This window comes from Martes martes (genome assembly GCF_963455335.1).
Source record: "Martes martes genome assembly, chromosome: 5".
In the NCBI taxonomy this organism is placed as follows: Eukaryota; Metazoa; Chordata; class Mammalia; order Carnivora; family Mustelidae; genus Martes; species Martes martes.
Genome location: NC_137892.1, coordinates 31130461 through 31157450, shown reverse-complemented (window position 1 = coordinate 31157450; position 26990 = coordinate 31130461).

Below are 26990 nucleotides of genomic sequence, written 5' to 3'. Positions count from 1 at the left end.
GAACCCCACATGTAAATCAAATCCGCTTAGTAAGAAGAGAGTCAAGAATGCTGACCCTTAGCAGAGGTATGAGACTCTTTTGAAAGGGCAGATCCCCTCTGGGTGGATTTTGTGTCTCATAGCTTCTTATTTCAAGTAAACAAGAGCCTTTTGTGGTAATCTCTCCCACGTGGGCAATGGGAACAGATTGTCTTCCGTCTAAAGCAAACGAGAAATTGCTTAAGTAAAGGTGGTGACTGTATGAATCATAAACCACTTTCTCAGATAACAGCCATTAAGTAAGTCTGTGTACAAATTTGACAATTTTTATTCCCACTGCCTTTTGACAGCCCTCTAGAAGGGAATAAGAGAACAAGATCTGACTACAGCTTTCAAAAATTCATCACTGAATATTTGTTAACCTTGCTCCCTGTGATAGCTGAAGAACTAAGATAATGCCCTTCAAATGGAGATAAATTACAATCTTTCAAAAGATTATCACGGTCTTAATCGAGTTTGCTCCAGCCGCTGAACAGCCTGTGACCTTGTTAGTTACACAACAAACATAGCTGCTACTTTGTGTTTCTGTAGGTAGCAGGGTAGGACCTTTAATCTCAATGTTTTCTGTATAAAGAAGGTTGGATTTACTTCCGTTACTGATGTTGGAGATAAAACAGAAGATACAGCTTATTTGAAAAGAGCGTATCAAGCAAGTTTGGGTACGGTTCAGATTTTTTTTTTTAAGCGTTTCATATTTACATAATTTCAGAGTCACACAAAAGTTGAGAGGATAAAACAAAGGCCATCCAGACACCTCTCACTCAGATTCCCCAAAGGTTATATTTTAGAGATGTGAGTAGTGTGATTGAAAGAAAAAGGAAGGTTATCTACAGTCAGAGACAGGCATTGTCTCATACAATTCTGTGGTGGTATACTACAGCACAGATGATAAAAGACATAGGGATTTCGCAATTAAAATATTCAAGGGAATGTTAGAGAATCCCATTCATAATTTTTTTGAAAGAAATCATTTGCCAATTTGTATACATAAATGGAACTAACTGCAGGTATAGGGACAGATTCCAACATATGGCCCAGTTTATGAAAACTACAGTTAGTACATCTTGGGAAATGAAAGCGCTTTCAGCCTGAATATAATGTCACAAGAGCGTGGAAGTCAGTACAGCAGCAGTGATGCCAAAGGACCAACTTCCAGCAGAAGGGAGGGAGAGTCTGAATGGTCTGAATTATTAAGTGGTGACATTTCAGCCTAGATGCTCGTTGTCTGTGCCAAGGGAAAGCATCTGTGGGTGCTGAGAGCAGGCGGATTCGGGGCATTCATACCGATTCTGGTAGGTTTGGACAACGCCTCCCCGGGAACAGGGTAATCTGGGAAGCTAAGCACTCATTCTCACGCTCAGACTCTCAACCTCTCTGCAAGTAGAGGACTCGGGTACCGAGAACTTTATGACTTACCCCATGGGGCAGAGAAGAGGAGGAGGGGAGCTTCCTCTGCACTTCTGCCTTGTCGGGGTGATTGGGAATGAGGACAGCATCAATCACCCCAGAGGACAGAACTCAGCATCGGGGACAGGTCACTCCAGCAGGGGCCACCGTCCGCATGACAGGATCAGTCTGTTCTGTTCCCTGCTCCCCCTTGCCTCTCTGTGTTAGGGTTCTTTTGTAAGTGTTCCTGACACCTTGTTTATCTTTCTTTTAAACATTCTGCCAAGATTATGTCTGAAAATGAGGGGAAAAAAGGAAAAACAACCTCCATTTTCCAGTTGTTAAATCTGTTGCAAGGGAAACAGTTCAGCACCGTTCTCAAAACACAAAGAATGTCTCAAGACTCAAGTCTCCGGCAAACGGCTGGGCTGTAATACAAAATGCAGAAGGGACAAAATAAATTCTCATTCGCTTTGCTGCTTAGAGACCTGCCCTCGATAGTCGCTCTCTCCATCGCTGCAGTGACAAACGGTCTTGAGAAAGAACACATTTTCCCTTTTCGCCAGGCAAGCAGACGTGTGCCCAATGCCCTTACACTCCTCTCTCGAAAGAAGCATATTAACGGAAGACGGACAGTTCTGATGTCTCTAAAGGGCTTTTGGGGAAAGCGTCCTTATGGCTTATACGTACAATCTGGGACTTCCTTGGGGCTTCTTAAGTAGGTTACCAGATTACCTAAGGAATCTAGCTAAGGAAGATGGTGAACCTAATTTGATGGGTTGCAAACCTTCAACAAGGAGTTCTCTTCTTTTTCTGATTGTGGCGACACCTCCGCACATTCCTTTCGTTAGATTTCACTAACTTGCTTAGCAATGGGGGCCCCCAACGTAGGGCTTTCCCAGTGTGTAATAACAAGTGACAATGCTGTACTTCTCAGGCAGAAGGAAGTTTATAAGGAAGTCAAAGACAAACATGTTTCCTAAGAGAGTCTGAATAGTGCTTTTGGGGGCTCCTGGGTGGCTCAGTGGGTTAAAGCCACTGCCTTCGGCTCGGGTCGTGATCCCAGGAGTCCTGGGATGGAGCCCCGCATCCGGCTCTCTGCTCAGCAGAGAGCCTGCTTCCTCCTCTCTCTCTCTCTCTGCCTGCCTCTCTGCCGACTTGTGATCTGTCTGTCAAATAAATAAATAAAATCTTTAAAAAATAATAAATAAATAAATAAATAAATAAATACTGCTTTTGAATTTTAGACTTGATTCGCCATTGTAAATCTGATTTTCATGTTGTCAGATTTCTGGTCCTTCCTTTTCATTAGCTAGATTGGTGGGATGCCCTCCCTTTCACCCACTATAGACCTTTCCTTGATCCCTTCACCTCCTAAGATTTGAACCATGCCTTTTCTCCCCGAGATTTCGGGAATATGTGGAAAGAAGACAGAAAACTTCCAACAGAATGGCCGGAATTTTCCACGAAGGTCTGTGTCATCTGGGTATAATACTGATCAGGTCATGACCAAAACTTTGACCAGTCTTAGAGATGTATCTCAACGAAGGAAGCACAGCCTAAAAAGTACTTTTCTAATTGTTGTTGATGTCTTGCTCCCTCTAAACGCCCAAGAATGTAGTTTTCATTAACCCACTTAAAATCTCCTGCTCTTATATGTATTTCCTAAGCCTGTAAACTCCTGGGAGCCTCTCTCTTACATTGTCCCATCATTAAGCTGTCATCACAGTATCTCGTCATTGTCATCTTTGTCATTCATTCCATCTTCCTACCCTTTGGCGTCCCACGTGACATGCTCTTAATGCATTAACCCTTCCTGCCAGGGCTTCTTAAGCTGTTCCACCAAAAATGCTCACATGGCTCTTAGCATTTCTACACGACTGCATCTATTAGGTGAGTGACCTCAGGCAGAGCCACCTTGTCATCCAGTCTTGTCCTAGCTTTCCTTTCTACCTGCTCTTACAAGCCCAAGGGCCCCGTGCAAAGCCCGCCACTGAGCTTTGGGAACCCCCGAGGCTGGTCTCTGAAGTTCTTATAAACAAGACTTACTATCCAAAAAATGTAGTTTGTAGTTAGATCTTTAGCCCCCAGAGTCATGTGACCCCCAGAGTCATGTGACCTTAAGCACACCATTTCTGGACCTGCTCTTGTGGCTTGAGTCCCATCCCTCAGAAACCCATATCTATCCAGAACCTCAGGATACAGTCTTACTTGGAAATACGGTTTTTGCAGCTAGAATTAGGGTGAGGATCCTGATGAGGTTGTACTGGATAGAGAGGGAGGCGGCTCCTAACTGCAGTGAGTGTCCTTCCAGGGACACAGACACACACGGAAGCAGAGGCGGAGGCTGGAGAGATGCTATCACCAGCCAAGGAACACCAGGAGCCACCGGAAGTGGGAAGAGGCAGGGAAGGATCCTCCCTAAGAGCCTCTGAGGGGAGCATGACACCTGCCAACACCTTGAGTTTGGACGTGGGGCCTCCAGAAGAACTATGAGAGGACAGCACCCACCTCCTGAAAATGTAATGGAAGTTACATGAGATAATGCACGTAAAGGGTCTGGTGCCTACCAGGTTCGAGTCTCTGTGTAGCAACTGTTCGTGATGGCAGGGAACGTGACTCGAAGTATCCGAGTCTCATTATAGTTTCATGGCTATAGTTTTGTAGTTGATATTGACATCACTCAACTAGAGCCACGTCCCTGTGGACAGCATTGTCTCTGGATCCGTTCAGCCTGTCCCGATCTTCCTCCATCCGTTCTCCGTCCATTTCCTCACACTGCTCTCACGTCACGATGAGGGATCCCCCTGGAAGAGGAACAGCCCCATTCTGCTCAAGGTGATTCCTCCACCTCTAAGCCTGACCTGTCAGAGAACGCTTGGAATGTGACGGCTCTGGGCACGGGGGCAGTTTTCGCCAAGAGCTGGGACCGACTACTTCAGAGATGGCAGAAAATGTGCAGCCTAGACACAGGGTAGTAGCTCTTTGTGAATAATACAATAAACCGCAGTCATCTACAAGACCAGGTTGGTGACTATAGCCAGGCTATAATTTCCCATGTGGTGACCACAGACAAGACCAGAGCGTGGAAGTGTTGTAAAGGAATCAAGTCAGGGAATCTGTGACAGGAGCACGGCCTCATTATCAGCCGTTTATTCAGTGCCCTTGAGTTTACCGCAGTCACCTGGGAGAGGAGCAGCCCGATGTCCTGCTGGCTTCTGAGGGCCTGACAAAGAGCACCCGCTACCCAGAGACCGGTGACCAAACATCAGGACCCCAGAAGGCTGCCGCATGATGCCGCTACTTGCTCGGCACAGAGACCGTCTGAGGGGATTGCAGAAGTCCCAGAACATTTCCAGGGGCATAGATAAAAGGATAAAAATGTTTAAGGTACAGGAAATATATGGCTTTGGAGTCCTGCAGCCCTTGCTGTGAATCTGGCTTTGACATTCACTTTAAGTGGTCGTGAGAATTACTTCTGTAAGCCTCACTTGACCCACATGTAAACTGGAGATAAAAATACCCTACCTCGCAGGCCTGTCATAAGATGTGACAGAAGTTAGATATGAAAGCACCCTGGGACATAAGATTAGTTAAAAAAAAAAAAAAAAAGATTCCTTCCTTCTTTCCCCTTCTTCCCTGAGTTCCTATAAAATCAGTTTCCCAAGATAAAGAACAAAGAACTTTCACTTCCATATAAAACAATCTTTTTCTTGGGTGCCTGGGTGGCTCAGTCGGTTAAGCGTCTGCCTTCGGCTCAGGGCATGATCTCAGGGTCCTGGGATTCAGTTCCTCATCGGGCTCCCTGCTCAGTGGGGAGCCTGCTTCTCCCTCTGCCCCTCCCCCCTGCTAATGATGTCTGTCTCTCCCTCAAATAAATAAAGAAAATCTTAAAAAACAAACAAACAAACAAACAGGGGTGCCTGGATGGCTCCCGCGTCTGCCTTTGCCTCAGGTCATGATCCCAGCATCTTGGGACTGAGCCCTCGGGGTCCCTGCTCTGTGGGAAGCCTGCTTCTCCCTCTCTCACTTTCCCTACTTATGTTCCCGCTCTAGCAATCTCTCTCTCTCTGACAAACAAACAAACAAATAAATCTTTAAACAAACAAACACACACAAAAAACGAAACAAACAAACAAACAAACATTCTTTTTCTTATTCACTTAACATTAAGATTCAGATGGTCCTTTTCTTAGTAAAAGGTAGAGGGGACATTGATAATATCTCTTACAGGCACCCCTAGATTTCCGAAGTTGGGGGGCCATCTGAATGTAAACTCCCTCTGCCCTTGTCGCTGGGTAAAGCACCCCCATACTGTAAACAAGAATGAGCCATACATGTGTATGTGTGTATATATATACATATGTATGTGTATATATATATCCTTCCATGTTCCCCAACACTAATTTGGGATGGGCAGGAGTCAGTAGAGAAGAAATGATAAAAATGGCAAATCAGTAGGGGTTCCTGGGTGGCTCAGTGGGTTAAGCCTCTGCCTTCGGCTCAGGTCATGATCCCAGGGTCCTGGGATCAAGCCCCACATCGGGCTCTCTGCTCAGCGGGGAGCCTGCTTCCTCCTCTGCTGCCTCTCTGTCTACTTGTGATCTCTATCTGTCAAATAAATAAATAAAATCTTTTTTAAAAAATGGCAAATCAGTAGTTACTACGTTGTCTGGGGGTCATAGAGCTGAAGGAGATAGAAAAAAAGATAAAGCCCATGCCAACCCTCCCCCCAAAGTGAGCACCCCTGGAGAGGAGGGAGCAACTTGGAGCCTCCAGGGAGAGATCCAGCCTTCGAGAAGCTGGACGGCTTGGGAAGACATCAGATCCAGGTGATAAGAGAACTCAGCTTAATATTGTGGAACCAGTGGATTTCCTGGTTGCTGTCTGGGGACGTCCAGATGCAGTGAGGGCTTGAGCGTATCGGCGCAGTTATTTTAGTCTTCTGAGCAAGATGCGTGTGTGTGCTCAGCGCCCAGGCTCCCTGTGCATGAACCATAGGGTGGCCACAGCCCAGCCGTAGCTCTGTGCATGGTCCCGTTGAGTGGGAGAGGGAACCAGGCTTCTCCCAGTTGACACACCTCCCAAAAATCTGTCTTCACTTTATATTAACTGGATTGGGGTCACATACTCATTTCTGAAGAGGGAAGGACTTATCCCTCTTCCTGTGGGGCTCTCCCCTGTGCTCGGGGTGGGGGGAGGGGGGTGGTCAACTTCCCTTGAAGAATTTGGACTGTGTCAGGCAGCTCAGACACTTGACTAAACCTGGAATTTATTGGGAAGAAGAAAGTATAGAGGGGTCCAGGGTAGGCCACCAGCCTTTTACACTACAAAAGAGTTGAGAAGTAAAATTTACAAATTTCTGAGGGTCAGTTTTTCCTGCTGGAGCTGGGGCTGGGGAGGAGGGTGACAATGTCACATGGAATTACTGGTGAAGTCAGATCTCGACATTTTTCTTAAGTACCAGGTAGTACATTTGCTTTATGGTTGTGTTGTTTCATTTTAACTATATTACACTGTCTCTTAAACACGTAGTACAAAACCCCCCTTCTTCCTCACAAGTGCATACAATAAGGTATTTCCAATTCTTCTATGTCCTCTATGCTCCATCCCTAAGTCCCTGCGTCATGTAGTCTTGGGGTCCTGGGAGTTCGGTCCCCTCGTCCGGATCAGGGGTTCTTAGCCTCACCGAGCAGTAGGATCCCTTGGGATCACCTGCCAAAGATACAGATTCAGTAGCTATGAGATGATGGCTGGACGTCTACATATTTTCTGATCCCAGATGAGAGGGAATTGGAGCCTGGGAAACTGAAGGTCAGGATGGGACAGACCATTATTTCACTGTAAATTTTTTTACATGGTGTCAGTTTTTGGGGCGGGGGGGGGTAGTCATGTGTACATTATTCTCTTCTTTTTCCTAGCCTTCTCTTACCTTTTTTTTTTTTTTTAAATGACTCTAGTGTTTTGTTTTGTTTTGTTTTGTGGGTTTTTTTTTTAAAGATTTTATTTATGTATTTGACAGAGAGAGCCCAAGCAGGGGGAGAGGCAGGCAGAAGGAGAAGGAGGCTCCCCGCTGAGCAGGGAGCCCAATGCGAACCTGATGCGAGTCCAATGTGGGACTTGACCGAGAACTCCAGGATCACGACCTGAGCCGAAGGCAGATGTTTAACTGGCTTATCCACCCAGGTACCCTGTCTCCAGTGTTTATAATATAAGGTGTATCCAGAGCTGAAAACTATTCATCTGTATTCATCTATTCATCTATATCCAGGCTTTGCCTTGGATACTCTAGAGGCCAAAAGTATTTAGAACTCTTTTTTTTTTCTTCCCCAGAGACACAGGGGAGGGTATGGCTTTGTTCGGTCAGTGCTCATGCCTGACTCAAATTCTTGGACTCATTTCTTTTCTGGTTTCTGCATAGACCACAAAATGTCAAATACAGCCCATTTCTTGAAATGAAAAAAATGTAGATGACCAGAGGGCTTTGTTGGCAGGCAGAGAAAAGGGAAGTTCCATGGAAACCTGTCCAGCTACTTTTGAAAGAGTAAGCAGAGGAATCGCTTGTACGCAGAATCAGCTCCGTGCTGTTCCCACTGGCCCACGGACACGTGTGTCTCCGTGCCACACAGAGACCAGAGGGAGGTGATCTCATTGCGGGTGTTCTTTCCAGAGTCTCTTCTAACTTGATCTGAGGCACTGCTCTTCTTTGAACAACCCCAAAAAGCAGGAATCACTAACTGGATATTTTAAAGTCCTTCTCACTAGCAATTGAAAGAGATCAGAAGTTCGGTGGAGAAAGATGTATTTAGAAGTCATTAAAGTGGTAGACACTGTTTTTGGAAAGGGACATACTTTGTTCCTCTTTTGTGGGTAGTTATGGTCCAATGGAAAACACCCACAGAGGAAATTCAGTATCTCCAAATGGTCATTTTCACAAGAATAGGCCAGACCACTTGTGGAAAGAGCAAGCTCTCTCTCTCACCGGTGCTGTATGCCGATATTTTTTAACCTGCATATAAATTGCCTGGCAGATCTCTGGGCATACCGTCTACGGTAAAGTGTATGCAGTAGAGTGAGTGATTGGGTCTGGGGAAACAATGATTGAAACCATTGGTGCTGAATTTCCCATAGCTCCCTTAAAGCTAGTCCGTGGATGTTCACCCACAAAGGACAAAAGATCCAGATTAATTCCAGGAGCTGATAAGAGAAGGTAGAAGAAAGGAGACCAACATTTTCCTAAGGCTACTTTCCCCATGAATGACTGACAACAAGGAAGCCAAATTTTGTTTCATTATTTTTTTCTGTTCCTATCCATCCACCTAGGCCTTGAATGTCTAAATACTCCAGATACAACTATTTTTTTTTTAAGATTTTATTTATTTATTTGTCAGAGAGAGAGAGCACAAGCAGGGGGAGTAGCAGGCAGAGGGAGAAGCAGACTCCCCACTGAGCAGGAGCCTGATGCTAGACTCAACCCCAGGATGCTAGGATCATTACCTGAGCGGAAGGCAGCTGCTTAATCTACTAAGCCACCCAGGTGTCCCCACGTACGGTCATTCTTAAGAACAGATAAGGTCTGCAAAATACTTATTTTTTATTAAATGAAAGTTGTTGTTGAGTATTCTACACAACTTTAAAAATTAAAGAATTTTTTTTCCTTTCATTCAAAGGAGGGAGCAGAGAACTAACGTGTTGAATTTCTACTACGAATCAGATATTTGTTGAATTTTTATGTTACTCTATTTAATCCTTGTAACTATCCTGCAAATTAGTTATACTGTATTATTTAATAGTAATTCCAGGGGCACCTGGGTGGCTCAGTGTGTTAAAGCCTCTGCCTTCAGCTCAGGTCATGATCCCAGGGTCCTGGGATCGAGCCCCGCATCTGGCTCTCTGCTCAGCGGGGAGCCTGCTTCTCCCTCTCTCTCTCTGCCTGCCTCTCTGCCTACTTGTGATCTCTGTCAAATAAATAAATAAAATCTTTTTAAAAAATAGTAATTCCAGATACAGTCGACTGTGTGTCTTGTCTTTCAGGGATGCTTGTGGGCACTGAGGAATTCAGTTGGGTGGGAAAGACAAGATAGGAATGACTAATTACAATACAGACAGAACGGTGCCTTAATAGGTCCATGAACAGGAGTCTGTGGGAGCACGTGTTTTAACATTTAAATCTCTTTAATGTGGAGTGCCTGGGTGACTCTGTCGGTTAAGCATCCGACTCTTGATTTCAGCTTACGTTATGATCTCACAGTCATGGGGCACAGACTGAGCCCCATGTTGGGCTCTGTGCTCAGCCGGGAGTCTGCTTGAGATTCTCTCTCACGCTTCCTTTGCCCCTCCCCCCACCCCCACTCACACGGGTGCTCACTCTCTGTCTCAAAAAAAAAAAACAAAAAAACAACTGAATCAATCAATCAATCAGTCTCTTCAATGCACATACCAATCAAAATTGTAAAAGTAACTTAAAGGCTAATTCTGAGGTAGCTGCCAAGGACTCGAGTCAATATTTTGATTCAATTGATTTGCCAAACACAGGCAGATGATTAACTAGGAATATAGGCTGCTCTTTCGTTTTTCTTTTAAGGAGCATTAAGAAAGTTCCTGAATCTCTGTTGTTGTGTTTTGTTTCGTTTTGTTTTTCCCTAATAAAGTAACTTAACCCCACATTCTTTTCAAAATAATTTAACACGGCTTACAAAAATACATACAATTGCACAGGGCAAATACAAATATTCAGTAGCCGCGTGGCTCTATCTGCCTGTGTCCGTTTCCTCTTAATATCGCTTCCTCCTATTCCCCACAAATAACTGTTTCCCTTTTCCTGGTTTCCAGTCTGTGTTCAATCAGTGGAGCTCTCCCGGCTGTCTTGGGCTTCCTCTGGCAGTGACGTGGTGCCTTGCCCAGACCCCAGGCTGCCTGACTTATCTGTCCTCGAGGACGGTGTCTCCTCTGCCACCAGAACAATGAAGTGTCCAAACTACTTAGGCAGGAACTTTTGTCCCAAACAGATCTGTTTATCAGAGGGCAATTGGTCTCATGCACAGGAGCCTCGACAAACAGGATATTCCATCTCAAATTTATGGCCTCTTGGCACACACAAGAAAGCCTCCCAAGGAAGCGTGTGGTTCTCAAGAAGGCCGGGGCGCGTCATCACACAGTCGCTGAAAGGAGCAGACGGGGCACTGGCACTTCCTGGTCGAAGTACAACAATTAGTGCCTTTTTAAAACGTGTGCAGCTTTTGGATTAATTTCAGGATGGGAAATCATTAGCATTCTTAATTTAAAGAGGAAACCTTTGGACAAGAGTGTGCAGCCATAAATCAATAATAAAGATTTTCTCTGAATTATGATGTTTTTACCCGACTCTGAAATTGGATTTTTTTTTCCCTCTTTTCATTTTTGAGCCTTTGAATTTGACTTAACATACTGACTCTGTCAGGTTCCTGTGGTGAATTGATAATGAAATTAGGAGAGACAGGGTCCATTGACTTGGAAGACCAGTGCCATTAGTTAAGTCTTCTCTCTGTCTCCGCAACTGGCTTGACACCTGCTTAGTCACCTTGACTTTGGCACTTGCCTCTGACACTGACACTCAAGAGAGCAGAGCTCAGAATGGAGATGAGGAGGTAGCATGGTAAATAGATGTTATAAAAAAAAAAAAAAGACAGAGGTGAAAATCAATACCTCCATTAACATCTAGAAGCAGACTTTTCAAAGAACATTTATATGTTTAGCTGACAGTAATGTACCAAGAAGACTAGTTCCTTTTAGGGTCACAAATTATGTGACCTGTCACTTTGGTGTTGCTTCATTTTCTCTTCGTTTCACCAAGAAATGTCACCGATAGAATTTTAAACTAAAACAAAACAGAACCAAACAAATAGAAAAATGCTGCCTGGCGAAAATATTGAAATAACGTTATACGTGTCGAGAAATAAGACGCGATAAAATTCTAGCGGCGTACGTGAAAATTATTAATCATGTGCAATGGAATAGGTAGTCTCTTGAAGTTGTACTAGGCCTTGACTTGTACGTATGGGTCCTTGTAAGGTCATTATTGTTGTAGTGTGTATAACTGAGATGGCCACATTGTAATGAAATACGAGTTCCTGGTTTGGTTTTGTTTCATTAACTTCTCATCGTCAACATTAAGTTTAATTCTTGGCTTCTGTGTTCCCTGGCTCTGTGGCTTAGAGAAGTCAAGCAACTTAGCTAATGCACTGTCACCACATGTGTTAACATGGCCTGTGGAGGAATAAGCAATCGGCACATAGAAGTGCCTCCCACGGTGCCTGGTGCACAAGAACATCTCAGTGGATTTTACTAACCCCCCCCCAACCCCTCTGTGCTTCTTCATTTTCCATTTCTCCCATGGTAGTTCCCTTACCTCCTCTACATTACCCCTCCACTCCGTACCCGCATAGGAACCCCTCCAGGCAAAGGGCAATGGCAGTCAATGACTTTAGCAAGCTGTTGACCTGGTAACCTTCCCTCCAGTAAAGGAGGCCGGGTACCTCTCCCAAGGCTGCCCCCACTCCTACTCCATCAGCATTCATAGCCAGTGCCAGTGCACAAGAACCAAAGCTTGGTAGGACCACCCATCGTATTAGGCAATTTGTGGGTCTAGAGCCCCTCTCTTCTCTAAGAACGGAGGTCCTCAACCCAGCGGATAAAGAGATGTAGATTGTCAGCTTGGACATGGAAGGCACAGTTACTCTGAACTTGACTCTGATCTTCAAGAAAGGGCAGGTTTAGAACAAAAAAGTGCCAGGGTACCTGGGTTGCTCAGTCAGTTAAGCATCCAACACTTGACCTAGGCTCAGTTCTTGATCTCGTGGTCGTGAGTTCAAGCCCCACGTTGAGCTCTATGCTGGGTGTGGAACTTACTTAAAAAAATAAAAAAGAAATTGGGGCACTTGGGGGGCTCTGTGGGTTAAAGCCTCTGCCTTCGGCTCAGGTCATGATCTCAGGGTCCTGGGATCAAGCCCCACATCGGGCTCTCTGCTCAGCGGGGAGCCTGCTTCCCTTCCTCTCTCTCTGCCTGCCTCTCTGCCTACTTGTGATTGCTGTCTGTCAAATAAATAAATAAAATCTTTTAAAAAAATAATAAATAAATAAGAAAGAAATAAAAAAGAACAACATGCTGAAAAATGAGATCATTTTGGTATTCAAATGAGCAAAAAACAGGAATACCAGTTAGTATCCGACATTCATCGAAGACTATGGAAAAGCAGATTTCAGAAAGTTTAAAAATATATATGTAGGTTTGGTCTCATGGCCAGAGGGTTTTCAAGAGGTATAGATAGGTCCAGAAAGAATAGAAAATGAAATTCTATCTGTATAATAAAAATTAGCCAAATATGGGAGAGAAACTAAAGAAATCAATATGGTTGCTTAGAGAACTCTCCTTTGAGCTCCGATTTTAGAAAGCCTGCTTGAAAGATCAAAGAACTTGTAGCCAAGAACAAAAGCAATGTAACCGCACACACCTGGAAGAATGGTATCATAAAGAATAAAGTAAAAAAAAAAAAATCTCAATTTGGCTGGGAAATAAAAGAATGATAAAAAAAAAAAAAAAAGACTTTGACCAATGTGTAAGGAGCAAGAAGAACAAGGAAGTGTTAGTCACATTGTTGCTTTTGTGATGTTCGTCAACAAGACAAAGAACAAATGGAATTATTCAGCTCTTTCTTTGCTCTATCTTCTCTGCCCGAAGGATGACTGCAGACTACAAATGTAAAGATGCCTAGCAGATGTGGCTGGGGAATGAGAACAGGCAGGGGTAAACGCGGGCAGCGAGCCCCGAATGAGTTTCCAGAGGGGAATGCAGCAGTGTGCCCGGGACCATGGAGGTGGGCCAGCCAGATGTTGGGTTACTCCTCCAAGGGTCCAGGTCCTAGGTGATGAAGGGGAGGTACAAGGGGCAGAGAACAGAGGTGGGGAGAGAGGCTGGGAAGATAGAATTGATGGAACGGCCCATTGCAAAGGCTCTAGAAAAGATTTGGAGGTGCTGTTGAGGTGAGCATCGAAAAGGAAAGGATTTCACGGATCTTTTATGGAAGCAGAAAGCAGACACGGGCGTGGAGAATGTAGGCAGAGCACAACCACATGAGCCCGGCCGTGGAGACTGAAGGCTGGGGTATGTGTAAGACCCACTGAGAAGCCAGGTTGGCCAGAGTCACCGGGGATGTTCAGGAAAATAGCTGGATATGAAGGAGCCAATGAGGAAGGGAAAGTCTAGGTCCAAAGGCTTTATTACCTGAGAGGCCACGCAACGGTTCCACATGCCGTAAGGAGCCGTGGATGAACCGGGGGAAGGAAAACTGATAGGGCCGTACCTGTTCCTGAGGATACCACGTATCTGGAATACGCAGCATGAACCTGAAGGAATCCAGAGTTTTGTAAATTTCTTCATGCTTTGTGTGGGATTGTCTAATGAAACGTAAAACGATTGAAATTGAAGCCCACCACGTCTCCCTTCCCTATTAAAGTATCTGGTCTACTTTATTATTGAACTGCAGGGAGTTCATGCTAATAAAGAAAGCCTTGTAGTCCCACCAGAGCTTACCATAAGGCTTCCTAAGGTAGACCAGGGATCAAGAAAACTTCCCGCAGAACATGAAATATGGGCTAAGAACTTGCAGATAAGTCAAACTTAGCTGTGAGTGTTAAGTCTTTATTGGGATCTGGGTGCCTCACTTTCAGGAGAATCATTGCTGGATGGAAACTGTGCCACATGAGGAACCAGAGACAGCTAGCCACGGTCACGGTCATGGACACAGCAGGAGAGCTGCTTTATCCATTCTATGGACCCCTCCACTATGGAGAAAGAATTTGATCTAATTCTGAGACAGTCTAGAGTCCAGGGTCAGGGGCTCCAGATCCAAACATCTGGATTCGAATCCAGGCTCTGCCACGAATTGCATTCCCTCATACGTTTAACAACGACAAGAGCAATCATAATACATATGGCAAAGCACTGTTGGGAACGTGAAGGGAATCAGTGCTTGTCAAGGATCCAAAACAGTACCTGGAACGTAGCAGTCATTCCCTACCTATTATTTCCTAGTGAATCAAAGCTGTAACAAGACAGGCAAGTTTGTATCATTATATAGAGAATGTTTCAGCAATCCAAGGTGTTGAACAGAGTCATCAGAGTTCTCTGAAAAAAATAGCCTGAAGTGTTTAACCAGAGATTAGATGATCATCTGGAAGAAACGAGGAGGAGCCGATACCTGCTTTGGTTGGGGTTCTGAAGGGATGACACGCAGGCCTTCTGAATTTCTGATGCCACAGTTGCATCTATAAGAACGGATATTTCAAGAGTTCTTCATTTCAACTAACAGAGGTGTTCCTGGTAGCAAATTATTTATTTAATGGGCTGTGCAGCTTTCCTCATCAGGAAAAAAATATGTTTTTTAGATTGAGAAGACCTGAGGTTTTGAACTGGGACCTAGCTGTGTATTTCAACTTGGGTCCCAACAAATCCCAGGAGAAACTATGTATTCACTCAACAGGGTGAAAACAAAGACCACGGACTTTTAAAAAGAGCCTTCATTCCAAAATGGGAAACGAAGGCTTGTTAGCTTACTATCAAACCGCCGCAAGCATTTTTTAAACACATCTCAGTCATTAGGAAACTGGAGGGCGTTCCTTTATAATCGAGTCTGCAATGAGCCAGTAAGGACCCATTAGGAAACACAATTTTTTTTTTCTTCCAAGGGTTTTCCTCAAAATTCTTGATCTCAGTACCAGCATGCATAACCTGTGGATCGTCTGGGTTCCCAAGATACAGAGAAGAATCGAAGGAGATTTGGAAGGAAACAGCCCTGAATTTCCCTGAGAATCCAGCCAGGTTGATCTGCTCAGTGGTTAGAGTAACAGCCGCTACACTAAGCACCGGGATGGTCAGTACAATTAATGCAATTAAAGTAATGAGTCCTGGCAGCTGGAAGGTCAAACAGAGGTAGCTTTGTCACAACGATCTGGCACTGGAAAATTACTGACATTTCCAACTAAATTATATTCTCTCAATTGTTGCCTTAATGCTAAATAAATAAAGTTATGCTAATGTAGGGACTGATTACAGATTGAAATTAGCACAATTGCTTGTTATACAGTCTGCTAGGGTTAACATTTTTTAAAAACATAATTAATGGCCTTTGCTTACTGTCTCTGGTTATAGATCCTGCCGCTCATTTGCATTCTTTTGCAATATGCTGACAGTGCTAAATGTCTCCCAAGAAAGATCTCGTCGGCAGGCAGAAAATGCTTTTTTCACGTCATCAAGCTAAAACTTGTTATGGTTTCGGGCCAGCGTTAATAACAAAGATGACCAGAAAGGGAACGGATAAGAATGAGGCTAGAATCCGTTTTTCTTTTCAGTCTTGTGATCCAAGCCTTTTCTGGAGTCAATGTGAAATGTAATTGCTCTTTTGACCTCTATCTTCTCTCTCCCCAGGTCTGAGGAAGAGCTACACTGGTTGATTATTGCAGGAATGAAAGGCACTCTGACCTTGTCGACCAAACGCCTTGCAGCTTTCAATGCTGCCCATTATCCTGAAGGCAGGCAACTCCTGGAGAGAGGCGGAATCTGCAGGAGAGCTGCTCCCCGGGCAACCTGCCAGGAAAGGCTTCATCAGCCGCAGTTCAGACGTGGCCAAACAGCTCAGGCAGCAAAGGAAACAGCTGGGGGGTGGGGGGTGGAAACAGAGTATATAAAAATATTGTTAGCTCGCAGTCTAAAGAGCTCTGGGGCATCTGTGCCTTAGAAAAAGCCTTTGCTCACGTTGCCCCGCGTCGTCGTCGGGGGGAACTGAGGATCCACGTGGGAAGTTCGGCTGAGGAAGGAAGCCGTCACCGAAGTAAGTGCAGCTCCTCATTTCCTAGAGGTGGCCAGGGTGGATGATAATACAGTCCCTGTGCGAACAGGAAAGTAAAGCAACGTTCTAGAAAAAGTAGGTCGGGGATATTGAGTTGCAACCGTGGCTCGAGATTACAGATTATTCACTACAGACCTGGCTGGATTATTTTAGAATTTACAGTTCACGGGTGGATTCGAGCGCAACTCATGATGAAAAACAACCTGGTGTCTTCTTCGGGTTCGACAGTTAAAGGAGCCTTTGTTCCAAATCAGGGACCTTCACATATCTCTTAGTTCTACCGCAGTCCCCTCTATTGGATGGAATTTTATTGAGTGTTTATTATGTCCCTAAGCACTGCTGGAAAATAAGTGACAGGATAAGTGTCTGTAGGAGGCGAGGAGACCGGTTGGCCAGTAAGACACAGAAGTGGCACCATTTGCTTTGTCACCGGATTTCACTCATGGAGGGTCCCTATGGGTGAGGCACGGTGGTATGGCGCCTTTAGGTGTCGACTTTCACTGAAATCTTACAGTAACTTTCAGGGTTGTGTTTTCATTCCCACTTGAGGAAGAGTAGGTTTACTGTAGTAATAAAGGCATGGGAGTCTGGAATTAGCCACACTGGGGTTCAAATTCCATTCTGCTACTACTTGGAATCTGTGCAATCTTGAAAAAAAGTCTCCATGGTTCTGGGCTTCGGTGGGCTTAGCTCCTGTAACGGAGGGGACTAGATGAACCTAAGACCTTCTCCAGCTGTATCGTTCTACGGGAGGTATTGTTGAGCAGCCGTAGGTCCCAGATTGTCAGGGTCATCCCAACTCTAAATATTGTGGCCCATCATCCCCATGAAAAATATGTGTCCATCAGATGCTGAATTCAGTAATCCTGACCACCCTTCCTATAAATAGAGAGAAGCCTCAGAGATAAGCAAAGAAAGATGAATTAGATAACAGGACCGGGGTACTGGGGAGAATGAGCTGCTTTTGGTTTTGTTTTTATTTTTTCAAGTAGGTTCCATGGCCAGCATGGAGCCCAGTGCAGGGCTTGAACTCAGGACCCTGAGACAAGACCTGAGCTGGGACTGAGAGTCTGTCGCTTCACCCACTGAGCCAGGCAGGTGCCCGGAGAACGGTTTCAAAACCTTTTCAAAGAAGGGCATAATCATGACCCTCTGCAGATGTAAAAAACAAATACATGGTAAAGATGGGATTCTATTCATTAATCAAAGAGGGACCCAACAGATGTTTTAACCCGTTGAAGAGAATCTGAAGAGACACACTTACAGACCAGGAATATTGAAATGAGTATGCAAATAGGGGCAAAACTGGTTTTTTTTTTTCCCCAGAGGGGAGTGAAGGGAAATCCATTGAACCTCTACGAGACAGGAAAGCATCTGCCTGTCTATCAGTTACCTAAAACACGTGAAGTTGTGAAACAGCTCCAAGACGGTGAGAGGCGGGCATCAGGTAACAGAAACGGTGTGCTGTACGCAGACAACGTGTAGCTTCCCACTGAAGCCAGTTTTTTTCCTATAGTGGAATTAGTCGCGGGGAGTATGGCATTTCATTGTGATTTCTGATTCTTCCGAGAGTACCTGGGGGAGGATCTCAGTGGGGACCTCGGTGTGAACAGGAGTCACCTGAGAATCTTTCAAAACCAGAATCCCCACCTCCAGCCTGCCCTGAGGATTCTAATAAAGGCTCTGAACAATTAGAGGGCCTCTCCCGCCTTTTTTTGAGGTTGAGGTTATGATTAGAGGAGTCCTAGAAACTCAGTTGTGTGTAGTATTTATAGGTGCCATATTTCTTTCTGATCCTTTGAGGAGCCTTTGTGACTTTTCTTGATGTGGTTTAGGAGTCCTGACACTGGGGGCGCCTGGGTGGCTCAGTGGGTTAAAGCCTCTGCCTTCGGCTTGGGTCATGGTCCCAGGGTCCTGGGATCGAGCCCCACATGGGGCTCTCTGCTCAGCAGGGAGCCTGCTTCCTCTCTCTCTGCCTGTCTCTCTGCCTACTTGTGATCTCTGTCTGTCAAATAAATAAATAAAAATCTTTACAAAAAAAAAAAAAAGAGTCCTGACACTGTTATGAGTTGAGTTCACCAAGGGCTAAGGACCCATGCACACACTGAAGGCACAGGAAAGTTAAAAAAATAATAATAAATTTAAAAAAAAAAAAAGAAAAGAAATAAAAAGAGGGAGGAATAAAAGGATGGAAATAGGGAATAAGAGGAATCAGCTGGTGCAGAGGCGTGCCAGAGATGGCTCCCGAAAGAGCTGTGGGGCCCCGCTGTTCATAAAAACCCCATTTCAGACGCACGCCCATGAAGAGTAGGAGTAGAAGGCCGCTTTATTTCCAGAGCTCTGCTGCTTTGCACACTGCCCACCTCCACGGGCCACGTAGCGTGATCGTCTTTTGGACAAACTTACCAGAGAGCATATATTCTAATTCCATTAAAATACATGAGATGTGGGTGCTCGGTGGCTCACTTATTATGCGGCTGCCTTCGGCTCAGGTCATGTCCTGGAATCGTGCCCTGCACTGGGCTCCCCACTCAGCAGAGAGTCTGCTTCTCCCTCTGTCCCTCACCCCACTCGTACTCTCTCTCTCTTCCCCCCAAATAAATAAATAAAATCTTTTAAAAAATAAAATAAAATACATGAAATGCTTCCCTGCCATTTTATACTTTGGGTGTTCCTCCCTCTTTTCTACAGTTCTCTCCCCACACCAAAAATTAAAAATTCAGAAAATCATCAGTTGAAACCCTCAATGAAGTTTTCCATTTTAATGTATTTTTTTAAAAGATTTAAGTTATTTATTTGAGAGAGAGAAAATGAGAAAGAGAGAGCATGAGAAGGGGGAGGGTCAGAGGGAGACACAGACTCCCCACTGAGCAGGGAGCCGAATGCAGGACTCCATCCTGTGATGCCAGGATCATGACCTGAGCCAAAGGCAGTTTCTTAACCAACTGAGCCACCCGGGTGCCCCCTATTTTAATCTATTTTTAAGAACACAGTAACATAAAGGAGATAGTTCTGAACGGGAAATTGGTGAGGTTGCCAATTCAGGCTTAGCTCAGAAACTAAAATGACCTGGGAAAAGCCAATAAAAAATGAAACATGGAGAACTTAGTGGTAGCTCTAGGAAGAAGAGGAGAATCACCACAGATCGGTAACTCAGGTGGAGGAAAGATGGCGGAGGATCAGGGCATTCTAGACCGTCTTCCTTTTTTTTTTTTTTTTTAAGATTTTATCTATTTATTTGACAGACAGAGATCACAAGTAGGCAGAGAAGCAGGCAGAGAGGAGGAAGCAGGCTCCCTGCTGAGCAGAGAGCCCGATGCGGGGCTCGATCCCAGGACCCTGAGATTACGCCCCAAGTCGAAAGCAGAGGCTTAACCCACTGAGCCACCCAGGTGCCCCTCTAGACCTTCCGTTTAATAAAGCTTCATATGCTTCCAAGAGAACAATCAGGAGCCATTCTTGAAGCAAAATTTGAGGAAACTGGTAACCCTCACAACTTAAAGGGGTCAAGTCAAAAGGTGAGGCACTGTTATCTCGACTAAATCCTTCAGGAACTCTGGGGACGGCCGCGTGTTTTCTCTAAATGACACAGTGCAGCAGGCTATCCAGCTCTCTGTGGGCAGTGGAATCACTGTGTTTAGACAAGTCAGAAAGGGTGAAGCCAGCCAACAACTTGAAACAAATGGAAGAACTACCTGGGCCTCTCTGAAGTCATAGTTTCAAATAAATTGTTTGGACCAAAGGAATAGTTTCCTTTTCTTCATCGTTTTAACCTAAGGGATGAAGAAAAATAAATCAATGTCAGATTTAAAAAAAAAAAAAGGAAAGGAAAGAAAAAAAGCTTCTGGTAGCTCGACACAACATCTAAAAAATGAAAATGATCGCTTGCTTGTGGGGAGAAGAGAAAGCCAATAAAACTTACAGAAGCTTCCTTCTAATAGTACACATTGTTTAAAAAGGAACTTTAGAGCTATTATTCTTCTTTTGATCTTCCCCAAAAGCTATGAGGTGTACAAAAATCTCCCCAAATTGCTCTGCTTTCTAGCTGTCATGTTTTAAATAGTATCTTACACATACCTTTGGAGTTTTGAAAAGCCCATTCAATGTTTTATATAAAGGGAAGTTACCAGAAATGGGCCAAGCGCATGCTACTAAATATAGCAACATAATTACTGTCATGTAAATGATCTCCTCTCTGTAGCCTTAGAACAATGAGATAAAAGGTTTATCTTGACAAAGTTTGAATAAGTAGATGTGGAATTAATTCAGAATATCCATAACTTCTCCATCCACAGGCAGTGGGAGGGGGGGGGAAAGAGCTCCTTTAATTTCAGTACCAGCACGTTTTTCCTGTTCATTTGCATTGGGGGAGTTTTTCCACAGTGTATTCATTTGCTAGTGAGATAATGTGTCCTGGCATGATCAGATAAGAGAAGGATAGAATTACTAATGATGAAAGGAGGCAGCCCAAGGACAAGAAAGCAAAGCAGCCCTTCCTTTCTCACCTAATCTGGATGGATCTGAATTTCAACGGTCTCTCTCTCTCTCTCTCTTCCCCCCACCGCCGCTCCCCGTGGTGATGGTGGAGCCATTTTCCAAAGCTGGGTTAGGACGTTGCACATCGAGCTGCATATATACACACACATAGATATATATATGTGTATATATATGTGTATATATATATATATTTGGATTTTATTTATTTCTTTGAGAGAGAGACAGAGAGGGAACACAAGGAGCGAGAGAGGGAGAAGCAGGCTGCCGGCCGAGCAGGGAGCTCAACTCGGGTCTCGATCCCAGGACCCGGGGATCATGGCCTGAGCTGAAGGCAGACGCTTAACAACTGAGCCACCCAGGCGCCCCGAAGAAAGACTGACTGGCCATCCTATTCTGGCTATTTGTATGTATTTGTCGGTTAATAAATTGAAGGCAATCTAATTCAACCATCAGTCAATAAGCATCAGCTGTTTTTGAGGGGGTGTGGAAATAATCAACAATGCAGAGGTCTTGTCCTTTTAAAAAAAAAAAATCCACAGAGAGTTAAAAAGCCGTGATTCAGAGAAATGCTTCAGTTAATGATTAGAGTAACGGGGTGTCTGTTGCTGGTAGGGGAGCCATCAGAGGAACATAGATAGAAATATCGGCTGAATTGAAGGAGTAGAGGTAACTGATGTCCTAGCCTGTGCTGTCTTTAGGCGTTAAGTAACAAAAATTCCACTGGGTCAATCCTGAAGATCTAATTGGCTTCATTAATCAATTCGTGACTCGAGCAGCATCTCATCTAGCGAGCAGAGGGGAGCTCCAAAGAGCTGCCTGCCTAAAAGAAGAGGCTTCCAAAGGTAGAGAGGCAGTGGGAAAAAAGGAAATGAGTAGCAAAGAATCCATTGTTTTAGGCGAGATTGCCCTCCTAAGAGCAATGGGAGGGATCTATGAATAAATTTCCCAGCTCTGACCAGGAAACTCCCATGTTGGCTAGCTAAAGGTCACATTCCTGGGGATTGAAACCACAGCTCAGTTAGGTATTAAGTCTCGGTGTACTGACTTGGGGCCTGGACCCAAGTAATGCTGCTTGGGGCCCATGGTTTTCTTTTGAACATGGTCAAATCCCTACACAGGGATCTCCCTCCGGTCCTCAGTGGACAGCACAGTGTTGCTTAGGATACATCAAAGACAAGAAGCCAACAAAGCCTGAGCCCTGGGGCTGAGAGAGTGGAGAGTTTGCAGGACTCCTGGTATCTCTCGGCCTTGCAAATTAGCCAACGAGCCTGGCTTTTAGTTCCCTTTACTGCAAGCTTCCAGAAACTTCTGGAACAGAAAAGTGATGTCCTAATAGGAAAAGCAACAGCGTGGAGATCAGCACCTCGCTGATAGGGATAATGCAGAAACCAAGTACACACATTCTGACATAAATGAAGAGGGTGCAGGGACATCTGGGTGGCTCAGTGGGTTGGTCCTGGGATGAAGTTCACCATGGGGTTCCCTGGTCAGCGGGGAGTCTGCTTCTCCCTCTGCCCGCCCTTCCCCCTGTTTGTGCGTGCTCGCTCTCTTCTCTGACATATAAATAAATAAAATCTTTTTTTAAAAAAATGAAAACAGTGTAGTCATACACAATGAGGAAGGACTATTTTGCTTTGGTTTACCTGGGGGAAAAATTTTTTTTTTTTAAGATTTTATTTATTTTAGAGAGAGAGAGCAAGCAAGCAAGGGGAAAGGCATAGGGAGAGGAAGAGAGAATCTGGAGCAGACCCCATGCTAAGCATGGAGTCTGACGAAGGGCTTGATCTCACAAACCTGAGATCATATAACCTGAGCCACAATCGAGAGCTGGTCGCTTAACTGACTGAGCCACCCAGGTGCATGTACTGGGAAATCTCCTTCTAGAGGAGAGCCCTAGAGTAAGCAACAACATGCCAATTTGAAGTCGGTCGGCTCTAGATCACCCAGAAACACTGTCACTGAGTTGGCTACTAACGCTTCTCTTTGCCAGCCCACTGTGGTCAAGCTTGTTTGGTATCGAAATCTACCAGGCTGAATAATGACACCCCGGGGCTTGTCACCGACCCCCCCCCCCCCGCCCCAGAGAGCCAAGGAAACAATGACATAGTCACGGTCTCATAAAGAAAATAGTGTTTCTTTAATGGGACTTGGATATCCACTGAACAACTGTTAGAAAGGAAACGTGGTTCCTATAAAGGGAGAGATTTTTCCAGGGCTGTTTCTCCAAAGGTGAGAGTATAAGCAGTAACCCAGAAACTGGGAATGTGGTAATGAAGGAATCCCTTGCCACCCTCCAGCCCCACATTCTTTTTTTGTTCTTTATTAAGATTTTATTTTTAAATAATCTCTATGCCCAATGTGGGACTTGAACTCATGACCCTGACGCCAAGGGTTGCAAGCTCCACCCACCAACTGAGCCAGCCGGGCACCCCCAGCCCCACATTCAAAATGTATTTATTCATTTCCCCAAAACTATCAAAACAGATCCTAAATGAAGACTAACACACAGACAAAAGCAGCGCTGAGCCACCATTTTCAACAGCTCCACCGGCCATTTTTCAGCCACGAACTCTCATCCCACTGAGCCCAAACTAGGGCAGCAACAGAGGAGACAGACCGGGAAGGGAAGAGAAATTGCCAACGACGGACGGGCTGTGGGCACTAGGGGTAGTGATGGAAGAGAATGCGTCCGAGACAATAATCCCTAGATTTCTGAGTGGAATGAAGGCGCTTTTACTGAGGTAGGGACTCTGGAGGAAGACGGGGTTTGGAGGACATGAGACCATGAGAAGATTCAGAAAAGAGAAACCTCCTAAAAAAATAGAGAAGTGGGAATCGTGAATAGAACCAGGGTACAAAGGAGAGAAAACAGGGAACCAACTCAGCACATACGTGGAAGAGTTAACTAGAGAAAGAGGGAGACTCTTACGCTAAACTGAGAAGCTCCTTCCCTAAAACAGTGACCTGACGTTTACTGATGGCTTTGCATAGATGCAGATGTCGGGTGGTGCTTTGGCACTTTCTCTGGTTTAGGGTACCGTGAAAAGAGAGCAAGATTTCATACGACAGCCCTTATTTTCGGTGTCTACAGGACAAAGACCTTGGCTAAGATTTTTTTTTTTTTTTTTTTAAATAGAGATGAGGGGCGCCTGGGTGGCTCAGTGGGTTAAGCGTCTGCTTTCAGCTCAGGTCATGATCCCAGGGTCCTGGGATCAAGCCGCGCATCCGTCTCCCTGCTCAGAGGAGAGTCTGCTTCTCCCTCTGCCCCTCCCACTCTCTCTCTCTCTCTCTCTCTCTCTCTGTCAAATAAAAAAAATAGAGGTTAGACTAAAAAGATGGATACCTTTGGGGGTGTGCGTGGGGGAAGATGAACAGAAAATGATTAAGGATTAAAAAAATGCAATGCCGTACAGCTGTGCAAGCTGGATACGCGTGAGGCCACATCTTCAGTTTTTTGGACAAACTAAAAGCTCGGGTTGACAGAATCCAGGGTCTAGAGCAATTATAACGGAAGCAAATTGCTTTCTTCCTTCTTAAAATGGTTATATTCTTTAAAAGCTAGGCTGGGGGAAGAAAAAAAAAAGCTGGGAATATAGAAGTAGCTGTGACCTGTTCCTGGGCTCCTGCTTCAAAGTACGAAGGATTCTTAAATCCTCACCCTTCCCTGGTCGATAGGTTAAACACAGCCTGTGTTACACGGGTTCAGCAACCCCACGGTGTTCCCTAGGGTTTAATCCTACAAATTAGCGACATTGGGCCATAGCATTCCTGCATAACTCTCTGAGCTGTCTTACCAGGGGTTTGGTGAATCTTAGAGAGGTTCAGAGCCAATGAATTACAGCAGTGTGGTCGAACTGCCTGAAATTGCTTTATATTCTAGCAAAAATAGTTACGGTAGGGGTGCCTGGGTGGCTCAGTGGGTTAAGCCTCTGCCTTCGGCTCAGGTCATGATCTCAGGGTCCTGGGATCGAGCCCTGCATTGGGCTCTCTGCTCAACGGGAAGCCTGCTTCCCCCCCTCTCTCTGCCTGCCTCTCTGCCTACTTGTGATCTCTCTCTCTCTCTGTCAAATAAAGAAATAAAATCTTTAAAAAAAAATAGTTACAGTAAACTCTTGTGAGACCCTGCTGAACGAGATGGCTTACTCAGGTTAACAGGTGGGAAGCACAAAGCTAGGCCCCAGGGAGTAGTGTGAATGCGACCTTGGTGACGCTAGGGCTTACGCAGGGCTTACCATGCTCCAAACACTGTCCTAAGCTCCTTATACCCGCCCACCTCAGGAAGCATTCTCAGGCTACTGGGTCTAATACCCATTGTACAGAAGGGGTAACAGGTATAATGGCCACTCTAGTGCCCGGAGATTCAAAGCAATAAATGTCAAACCTTGAGGAAGAAGACCTTTCTGTCTTTTCCTTGCTTCTCTCTCCATCCCTACAAATGTTAGTAGGGCTGAACTCAGAAGTTACCAGGGAAATGAAGCAGACTTTTACATAAAGTCTCAATGTGGAGAAAATAGGCCCTTTCTTTTTTTTTTTTTCCTTTTTTTTAAAAAATATTTTATTTATTTATTTGACAGAGATCACAAGTAGGCAGAGAGGCAGGCAGAGAGAGAGGAGGAAGCAAGCTCCCCGTGGAGCAGAGAGCCCGATGTGGGGCTCGATCCCAGGACCCTGGGATCATGACCTGAGCCGAAGGCAGAGGCTTTAACCCACTGAGCCACCCAGGCGCCCCTAGGCCCTTTCTTTATTATCATATCACGGTAAATCACATCGTATCATATCAGACTGTCTTGATTGTCTTAAAGATCTATTTAGGTGTATTACAAATAGCCTGAAAAAAAAATTGTCGTCTGATTGTTGATCATAGTGGTTAATGGGTAACTACTGAAGCCAGCGGGAGACATCCATATACACAAAACAATCCCCCCCCCTTTTTTAAAGCCTAAAATGTCTGACAGAAGTATGAATGTTTTTCATGGGAGCAGGGGAGTGAATGTGTCAAAAAGCATATATGAAAACGTTCTAATGTGATAGTTGATGTTTCATGTTAGGTCCTTCTAATAATCAAAAGAAAAGGAAATTGCATCTCCAGAGGAACATTCAGAAACATTGTGTCTGTCTGTCCTAAGCTAGTGTTAGGAACTAAGCTACCAAGATTTTTCAGTCATTTCCATATTGAAAACGTTTCTTCATCAGGAAGTCTATCTATCATACCATTGGATTGCTGACGTTGGATTTCTCTTAAACCACCCCCCACCCCCGAAAACATGTCAGTTACCACTTGCGCAGCCTCAAGAGTTCATATAAATGTGTTATACCATCTTTAGAGAATGGCTTGTAAATTTTTTAAGTGTTTATGCTTAGTTTATTAACATTATTTAAATAGTGACTTAACCGGTGTTGATTTGCTCCCACTACCTTGGAAATATTTAAACATTATTATAACTTAGCTTCACATTCCAGTTTTATCTCTAAAATTAATGCTTTTAGGCTCCATTTATGCCTGTCAACAAGTAAGGATCACAGATGTAAGCTGGCTCATAATTCAGAGGTACTAGGTTACAATGTGTTACCATGGAAACTGTGTTTTATTGCATTTTCTCTTCTTGATTTAAGGCATTTGACAATCATAGCAAGTGTTTGCCAGTCTTCCCACATCATAAAAAATTCAAAAACACAAACAACCAATAGGGGGATTAAAAAAAAAAGAAACAAGGAAGTTGGGGGGGGCGACTGTCTACTGTTCTTGGACCTCACTAGAAACATAAAAAGGAAATGACAGCCTTATATTTAACATGGACCTTTTGTGAATAGTTGATCTCTCAGAAAGTCCAAGAGTGTTGGAAAATTCAATCAGTGGTTAGTCACCGAACGGACCTGCCTGCCTGTGGTTCATTTTGTTTAGTGCATCATATATCTTTTATGATCCCTGGGACTTTAGCCTGAAACAGCATTTTCTTTAACAAGAGCCATGTTTCCTTTAACGTTGTTTATTGCATCTGAAACATTACCCTTTGAAATCACGGTACATTTTCTATTGAGCAAAGGTCTACAACCGAATCTTGCATGAATGTGTTTATTCAGGATCTAGAGTGGAAAAAAAAAAAAAATCTCGTCCAGTTCATGTAACATTAATCACTTTGCCGGTGTTCAGCTGAGGTCAATGCCACATTCCTAGCGGTGTTAAGG